Genomic DNA, 9,657 nt, shown 5'->3' with positions numbered 1-9,657 from the left:
TAAGGGAGTTAAGTTCAGATTCGGATTTGGATTCAAATTCCGAAAATGAAACCATGGCTGCTAGAACTTTGAAAGAGTTGGCTGCTCCTGATCTAAACCAACAGCCTTTGTGTATCCAATACCCTGCTTTAAATGTTGCTTTTGAGTTGAAATTTGGACTAATCCATTTGTTGCCTAAATTTCATGGTCTTGCAGGTGAGGATCCACATAAGCATCTAAAGGAATTTCATGTTGTGTGTTCTAGCATGAAACCTCAAGGAGTTTCAGAGGATCAAATCAAGCTTCGAGCTTTTCCCTTCTCACTGGAAAGCACAGCTAAGGATTGGTTGTATTACCTTCCTTCCGGATCCGTCAACTCATGGAATGGGATGAAGCAAATATTTCTGAAGAAGTATTTTCCTGCTTCCCGTGCTACCAACACAAGAAAAGAAATTTGTGGCATCCGGCAGTATAATGGAGAGAGTTTGTATAAGTATTGGGAGAGATTTAAGAAGCTATGTGCAAGTTGTCCCCATCATCAAATAAGTGAGCAGCTATTGATTCAGTATTTCTATGAGGGACTTCTACCAATGGACCGCAGTATGATAGATGCTGCTAGTGGAGGAGCTTTGGTTAACAAGACACCAGAAGAGGCAAGGAGGCTGATTGCTAACATGGCAGCAAATTCTCAGCAATTTGGAATGAGAATGGATCACACACCTATGAAGGTTAATGAGGTAAGTACATCTAACCTTGATAAACAAATTTCTAATTTAACTTCTTTGGTGAGGCAGTTGGCTGTAGGGAACATGCAAACTGTTAAGGTATGTGGAATTTGTTCGGGTTCGGGTCATGTAACTGATATGTGACCTGCGTTACAAGAGGATGAATCAATGCAACATGCAAATACAGTAGGACATTATGGACAGCCACAACGCAAGTATGATCCCTATTCGAATACTTATAATCCAGGATGGCGAGATCATCCCAATCTGAGTTATGAGAATCAACCGGTGCAAAATCGATACCAACAGCAAAGACCATAAGTGAATCAACCACATCCACCTCTGCCTCCCTCAAATCAAGGTATGTCACTTGATGAAATTGTTAAGGCTTTAGCTAACAATACACAACAGTTTCAACAGGAGACCAGAAATACCATTCAAAACATGGAGAGGCAGATTGGTCAGTTAGCTTCATTTGTGAGTAAGCTGGAAGCTCAAGGTTCTGGAAAGCTTCCATCACAAACAGTCATGAACCCCAGAAAAAATGCGAGTGCGTTACTGTTGCAGAGTGGGAAAGAAGTTGATAATCAGACTTCACATGAGTCAACAAAAAAGAAGAAGCAAGGAGAAAAAGAGTCTTAAGTACCTGAAGTTGAGGTAAATACTGAACCTAAACTGAATAAGGTTAATAATTCTGTTCTTCCTCCATTCCCCTACAGGTTGGCCAAAACGAAGAAAGAAGAACAAGAGAAAGAAATTTTGGAGACTTTCAGGAAGGTAGAGGTCAATATACCTTTACTGGATGCGATCAAACACGTTCCTAGGTATGCTAAATTCCTTAAGGAATTATGCACTACAAAGCGCAAGTTGAGGAATAATGAGAAGATCAGTGTGGGGGAAAATGTATCAGCATTAATTCAGCGAAAATTACCCCCTAAGTGTAAGGATCCAGGTTCATTTTCTATTCCCTGCAGAATAGGTGATTCTAAATTTGAATGTGCAATGGCAGATTTAAGAGCATCTATTAATGTCATGTCATATTCAGTTTTCCAAACTTTGAATTTGGGTCCTTTGAAAGAAACCAGTGTCATTATTCAGTTAGCTGATTGTTCTAATGCTTACCCATTGGGAGTAGTTGAAGATGTTTTGGTGCAGGTTGGAGAATTGATTTTTCCTGCAGATTTTTACATTCTAGATATGGAGGACAGTGTTCCCACATCAAATTCAACCTTGATTTTGTTTGGAATACCTTTCCTAAAAACTGCCAAGACAAAAATTGATGTGGATAAGGGTACCTTAACTATGGAGTTTGATGGAGAGACTGTCAAATTTAATATCTTTGATTCCATGAAGTATCTTGCTGATGATCATTCTGTCTTTTCTGTCTTTTGTATTGATGTTGTTGATACATTTGTGCAGGATGTTTTTGAGTTAAACATAGAGGATGAGTTAGAAAGAAAATCACATTTGTGTGAATTAGAGGAAATTTGCCTTAAGGCTTATGAGAATTCTAGGATCTATAAAGAAAAGACAAAGGCATTTCATGACAAACTAAGGAAACAGTTTGTGATTGGGCAAAAAGTTTTATTGTATAATTCCAGATTGAAGCTGATGCTTGGTAAGTTGCGTTCTCGTTGGATTGGACCCTTTGTTGTTACTAATGTGTTTCCTTATGGTGCAGTTGAAATTCAAAGTTTAGGAACTAACAAAGTGTTCAAGGTCAACAGTCATGAACTCAAGCCATTTTATGAGGGGTTTCAGGAGCATTCAGTGGATTAAGGAGCTTTGCCATGTCGAGCTAACGACTATAAACAAAAGCGCTTCTTGGGAGGCAACCCATGGGTGGCTTGTTAGCCACAATCAGATTTGTTTTCTTTCCCTTATTTTATTTTATTTTCTAGCATTTTTTTTTCTCTTTTCTTTTGCATTTGGGCTTTACATTGGGGACAATGTAAGTTTTAAGTGTGGGGGAGGAGAAATTTATTGCTGCAATCTTTTTTATAGATTAAAAAAAATTAAAATAATAAAATAATAAAATAATAAAAAAATAAAAAATTCGTTCTTATAAGCTTGATTCATGGTTCTATATTAACTCTCCGAGAGAAGTGCTTTGTCCTTGAAATGATTTTTCTATTTTAAATTGAATTTTTGAGATTTTAGGCAAGGTAATAGTAACTTTAATGATGGATTTTCCCTCTTCTCCATACCATAGAGCAATTTTTTTTTCCTGCATAAATCATTTAGGCTTGATTTAATGGTGAAATGATTAGTTATGTGTGCTTTAGACTAGTGTCATACATATTTCAGAACTTTGTTTAATTTATCAGGGTGCTTTATAATATGTAGATGCATAAATTGGGAGAAATAAAAGGTTGAACTTGAAAATTACTCCGCTATTTTAATTAAGCAAACTAACTAGGGGTCCTCATAAACTCCATGTCGATTCTCAGGCCAAAAGCTAGCTAGGATATGAGCAAGGTATTTTTCTAAAGGTGACGGTTGAAAAAAAAAAAAGTAACTGTGACAAGAGAGAAGTACCAATTTCAAATATTAGTTAAAAAAAAAGGGCATTTCTATCTCCCCTAAGATTTGCAAAGAGCTATAATTGTTGTGCCTTGATAAATTAGCCTTGTGTTTTGGTGTGTATTGACTTAAAATTTTATGAAACTTTAATTGCGTGATCTTAATTGATTTCAAGCCTTTTGTTTTATGTTGAAAAATTGTTGATATATTGGTATGGTGTTGATGGAATTTGTTGTGATGGTTATTACCTTACTTGCCTCTTCTTTTAAACTTTTAAACTTTTAATCTTTTGTTAGAGAATGTTGTGATAGGGTAAAGTTAAGGAACTTCTAAGTGGAGTTGATTGAGAGTTTAAGTCATGCTTGAGGACAAGCATGGAATAAGTGTGGGGGAATTTGATAAGTGCATAATTTATAATTTTACTCCCATCACATTTAGTGTGTTTTTATGTTTAATTCAGTTGGTTAAAATATATTCATCATTTAGGCATATTTTTAGATAGTTGTGGAATAATTGTGTTAAATGGAGAAATTTTCAGCATTTGACATTTGGTGTATTTTTCAGGTGTTTCTAAAGTTATGGGTCTCCAAATTGAGTGTTGTTTAATCCATTGAAAAGCTAAGATAGAGCACTTCAAATGATAAAGAGGGACCAAAGCCCAAATCAGTCTCCAAGGTTGACAAAATGAGCTATGGATCTATTGCAAAAGCCCAGACTTGATGTGTCATGACTAGTTTCAGTATTTATTTTGTATTTGGAGTTTCAAACATCCAAATGAAGCAAGCCCAAGCCCAATTAAACCTTAAGAGCCACCTCTACAACTTCTATGAAGGGCTGAACGTGAGATGAGGCTATTTTAATTGTCAAAAACGGCAATGAAGTTGTCACTATAAGGCTGGACTGTCTGTCTGAACCAGTCCAGGTTTTTGGGCCATAACTTGGGCTGTAGACCTCAAATTTGAGCAAATGAGTACTCTTTGGAAAGCTAAGAAATAGGGCTACAACTTTCCTGAAGAGGGCAGAGGCAGATTCGGAAAGAAAGTTGCTGAAAATTGGCCTTAATTTTAGAGACATGAATACAAACTGAAAATTTATCTTTTGAATTTCAAAACTTTTCCTAGTTCTTTGGGATTAGGTTTTTTATTATAAATATGTCTTTGGGCAGCAGCTAAGAGCATCCAATTCAGACCTTCGTTCTCCATTCTCTTTTTAGATTTCTTCTTTATTTTTCTTTATTTTTCTGTAAGCCATGAACATGAGTGGCTAAGTTTTTAATTCAGTTTAAGGGATTCAAGTTCTTTTGCATGATTTGTGAGATCAGGTTCTTAATTTAATTTATATCTTTTTGAATATCTATTATTTTCTGATTTCATTATCTTTGATCTATTGAATGATTTGCTAAAAAGGCCTATTAGTTAATTGCTTGATGTGATCAATTGCTAGTTCATCTTCATAATCCGTAATTGTTGTGTAAGATTGAACATGAGTAGCAATTAGGTTTTATTGATTATGATCCCAGTTTTCGATAATAACCTAAGAAAATAATAGGGTGAATTAAATGATTTATGCTTCATAAATTTTTGTTGAGCTTAACTACTTCCTATTCTTAAAGCAGTTATTAATTTGATGAGGATTACTTAATACCAATTCAGTTAATAATTAGAGTCAACAAGAGTGCTAGGCTCGAATTGATGAGTCTAGGAAAGTCAGGGGTTTACCTCGTTGTTTGGTAAATCTACGTTAAGTATTCAATAAGAGATAATTGTATTTCTTTTGTCTATGATCAAATCAATGCATTGGAATGCGAATTACCTTTGACTGAAGTTTGTTTAATTGGAGAGTTTCTTATTTAATTTTAGATCTTAATTTTAGATTTTTGATTTCTTCTTTAGATTGTGAATTAACCCCCCCCCCCCCCCAAAACTTTGTTTCTTTTTGCATTAGGCAAGTGCACGAAATTTAATAATTCAGTCTCTAGGGCTTAACTTGGATTTACCACTTACTGCAGAAAATATTTTATAATTGGTGATTTCAGTTAATTTAATTTCTGGTAGATTCGATAACCATCAATTAATCATATTAATAATAAATTTTTTTTATAAAAAATTATTTCCACAACATTCCATGGTGCTTTACTACACGTATATCTGGGATTGCATTATTGCCAAATGGAAAAGGAAATACTTATTGTTGATTCTATTCTTGGCTCAAAACCTATTGATGTTGTTGCTTCATATGACAAGCTTCAGAAATATATATATATATATATATATATATATATATATATATATATATATATATATATATATATATATTACAATTATTTGAAGTTAAAATGCTCTTATTAGTTGAGTCAACAGAGGAGAAGGGGGATGAATCATATGTCTATATATAATACTATGTTGATTTCCAAACAAATTAACGTTTTCAGCAAAATCCTAGAAGGAGATGATCTTTTAAGTATAGCTAGCTACAGTATTATAATATAACAAGTAAGCTATTGGAAATGTACTATTCTAAAAGGGAAAAAATTTATAACAGTTGTATCTATTTATTGTATAATAAACTTTTTATTTAACATATTTTATATCAAGTTACAAATTACAGAAAAAAATGTAATTTGGAACACATTGTAAAAGCCTCTTTACTTTGTTCATTTATATATTTTATTTATTAATTACTACCTTCTTACAAAAAGTCAACTAAATTAAACATATGATGAAATTTTAATTTAAGAGCCAATAGAAATGATAATTATTTTCATTAGTTTAATTAAATATTGCATATCCGTTTAAATTATAAATTTCGTATCTAACTCTTAGTTTATAGAAATAAGAATCATAAAATATTTTGTCCCTATTAGATTTAATATTATCTAACAAGGAACCACAAAAATGATTGGTCTTCTATTTTAGTTCCCTTATTTCACTATTTTTATAGTCACAGAACCCCTATTATAACTACAAACCTCATAAATATTCATTTTGAATCCCATCACATGATTTTCAAATCGAGTGATGAGAATGTAACCTCTCACAATCCAAATTCTGGGTCGAACCAGCACTAGGACTTGAGTCAACATAAGGCCCTAATGCCTGTAGTAAGATTAACTATTCTTAGCCCAACTATAAGGCCCATAATTGTAGTCCAATTTTAAGGAAATAAATGGACAGTGTCTAACCATAAATTGGACTATCCAACGGAGAGTTTTTAGCTCATCTGACCTGTAAACACAAAATATCTCAGTTTGGGGAGCTCAGCTCACCCTCACAATCCTCAAGCAATTAAATAATCAAATGGGTGCTGAGCTCCCTCATCCATAGTGATCATCCATCTCATACATTCCCATATATCCATAAAATAGGTTTACAAATTCAAGAAAATAAATCATTACAGTCTCAACTAGTTTAGAACATTACTAATACATGCGGAGTTCTAGATTGGAAAAACAAGGAAATAAAATCATAACAAAACTTTTGCTGATAAACTTGCGAGAAAGAAAGCGAGTTAATCTCAAAGAGCCCTCCTATTACCTATGGAAAAATAGTTGAACAGGAGTAAGCATTCGACTCATAGAGTAAGATATTGATTTTAAATACAATTTCTATAACTATCTAAACCTAATGTATTCCTATGAATGAAATATAACATGCACACATATTTTCAAACAATACAACAATATTCGCACAAAAGATAACTTGGAGCACTCACACACCCCTGTGTCACATCAATCATATATATATATAGGAGCTGATCCCTTATACAGCTGATAAGTGCATAATTTATTAATTTTACTCCTATCACATTTAGTGTTTTTAGTGTATTTTTATGTTTAATTCAGTTGGTTAAAATATATTTATCATTTAAGCATATTTTTAAATAGTTGTGGAATAATTGTGTTAAATGGAGAAATTTTCAGCATTTGACCTTTGCTGTATTTTTCAGGTGTTTTTAAAGTTGTGGGTCTCCAAATTGAATTTTGTTTAATCCATTGAAAAGCTAAGATAGAGCACTTCAAAAGATAAAGAGGGACCAAAGCCCAAATCAGTCTCCAAGATTGACAAAATGAGTTATGGATCTATTGCAAAAGCCCAAACTCGATGGGTCACGACCAGTTTTAGTATTTATTTTGTATCTGGAGTTTTAGACATCCAAATGAAGCAAGGCCAAGCCCAATTGAACCTTAAGAGCCACCTCTACAACTTCTATGAAGGGCTAGATGTGAGATGAGGCCATTTTAGTTGTCAAAAATGGCAATGAAGTCGTCACTATAGGGCTGGACCATCTGTCTGAACCAGTCCTGGTTTTTGGGCCATAACTTGGGCTGTAGAGCTCAGATTTGGGTCCATGAGTACCCGTTAGAAAGCTAAGAAATAGGGCTACAACTTTCCTGAAGAGGGCAGAGGCAGATTCAGAAAGGAAGTCACTGAAAATCTGCCTTGATACCAGAGACGTGAATGTAGGCTGAAAATCTGTCTTTTGAATTTCAAAACTTTTCCTAGTTTGGTTCCTATCTTTGGGATTAAGTTTTTGACTATAAATACGTCTTTGAGCAGTAGCTACGAGCATCCAATTCAGACCTTCGTTCTCTTTTGAAGACTTTCGTTCTCCATTCTCTTTTTTAGATTTCTTCTTTATTTTTTCTTTATTTTTTCTTTATTTTTCTATAAGCCATGAACATGAGTGGCTAAGTTTTTAATTCAGTTCAAGAGATTCAAGTTCTTATGTGTGATTTGTGAGACTAGGTTCTTAATTTAATTTATATCTTTTTGAATATCTATTGTTTTCTGATTTAATTGTTTTTTATCTGTTGAATGATTTGCTAAAAAGGCCTATTAGTTAATTGTTTGATTTGATCAATTGCTAGTTTATCTTCATAATCTGTAATTGTTGTGTAAGATTGAACATGAGAAGCAATTAGGTTTTATTGACTATGATCCAAGTTTTCGATAATAACCCAAGGAAACAATATGGTGGATTAAATGATTTATGCTTCATAAATTGTTGTTCAGCTAAACTACTTCATTTTCTTAAAGCAGTTATTAATTTGATGAGGATTGCTTAATACCGACTCAGTTAATAATTAGAGTCAATAAAAGTACTGGGCTCGAATTGATGAGTATAGGGAAGTCAGGGGTTTACCTCGCTATTTGGTAAATCTACGTTAAGTATTCAATAAGAGATAATTGTATTTCTTTTGTCTATGATCAAATCAATGCATTGGAATGCGAATTACCTTGGACTAAAGTTTGTTTAAATTGAGATTTTCATATTTAGTTCTTGAATTGCTGATTTCTTCTGATTTTGTGTTACAAACCCCCCCCCCCCCCCCCAATCTTTGTTTCTTTCATTTTCCATTACACACAAGTGCACAAAAATTAATAATTTAGTCTCTAGGGTTCGACCTGGATTTACCACTTGCTGCAAAAAATATTTCATTACTAGTAATTTCAGTTAATTTAATTTCTGGTGGATTCGACACCCACCAAGGATCCACATAAGCATTTGAAGGAATTTCATGTTGTGTGTTCTAGCATGAAACCTCAAGGAATCTCCGAGGACCAGATTAACCTTAGAGCTTTTCCCTTCTCACTGGAAGGCACAGCTAAAGATTGGTTATATTACCTTCCTTCTGGATCTGTCAACTCATGGAATGGGATGAAGCAGATATTTCTAGAGAAGTATTTTCCTGCTTCCCATGCTGCCAACATAAGAAAAGAAATTTGTGGCATCTGGCAATACAATGGAGAGAGTTTGTATGAGTATTGGGAGAGATTTAAGAAGCTGTGTGCAAGTTGTCCCCATCATCAAATAAGTGAGCAGCTATTGATTCAGTATTTCTAAGAGGGACTTCTACCAATGGACTGCAGTATGATAGATACTGCTAGTGGAGGAGCTTTGGTTGACAAGACACCAGAAGAGGCAAAGAGGCTGATTGCTAACATGGCAGCAAATTCTCAGCAGTTTGGAATGAGAATGGATCACGCACCTAAGAAGGTTAATGAGGTAAGTACATCTAACCTTGAGAAACAGATTTCTGATTTAACTTCTTTGGTGAGGCAATTGGCTATAGGAAAAATGCAAACTGTTAAGGTATGTGGGATTTGTTCGGGTTCGGGTCATGCTACTAACATGTGTCCTGCATTACAAGAGGATGAATCAATGCAACATGTTAATGCAGTAGGAAATTATGGACAGCCACAACATAGGTATGATCCCTTTTCTAATATTTATAATCCAAGATGGTGAGATCATCCCAACTTGAGTTATGGGAATCAACTAGTGCAAAACCGATACCAGCAGCAAAGACCACAGGTGAATCAACCACCTCCACCTCCGCCTCCCTCAAATCAAGGTATGTCACTTAATGAAATTGTTAAGGCTTTGGCCAACAATACACAACAGTTTCAATAGGAGACCAGAAATAGCA

At 34.2% G+C, this 9,657-nt stretch overlaps 2 non-coding genes across 2 annotated transcripts; both read right to left on the bottom strand.

Annotated features, from left to right (window-relative positions):
- Window positions 1-416: 416 nt before the first annotated feature.
- LOC131171623 (small nucleolar RNA R71) lies at window positions 417-523 on the bottom strand. Its single transcript, XR_009142282.1, has one exon. It is a non-coding gene; the product is annotated as a small nucleolar RNA R71 (small nucleolar RNA).
- Window positions 524-8,933: 8,410 nt separating this feature from the next.
- LOC131171519 (small nucleolar RNA R71) lies at window positions 8,934-9,040 on the bottom strand. Its single transcript, XR_009142179.1, has one exon. It is a non-coding gene; the product is annotated as a small nucleolar RNA R71 (small nucleolar RNA).
- Window positions 9,041-9,657: the final 617 nt, after the last annotated feature.

This window comes from Hevea brasiliensis, chromosome 12 (assembly GCF_030052815.1).
Source record: "Hevea brasiliensis isolate MT/VB/25A 57/8 chromosome 12, ASM3005281v1, whole genome shotgun sequence".
In the NCBI taxonomy this organism is placed as follows: domain Eukaryota; kingdom Viridiplantae; phylum Streptophyta; class Magnoliopsida; order Malpighiales; family Euphorbiaceae; genus Hevea; species Hevea brasiliensis.
This window is presented reverse-complemented; position numbering and strand designations above follow the sequence as displayed.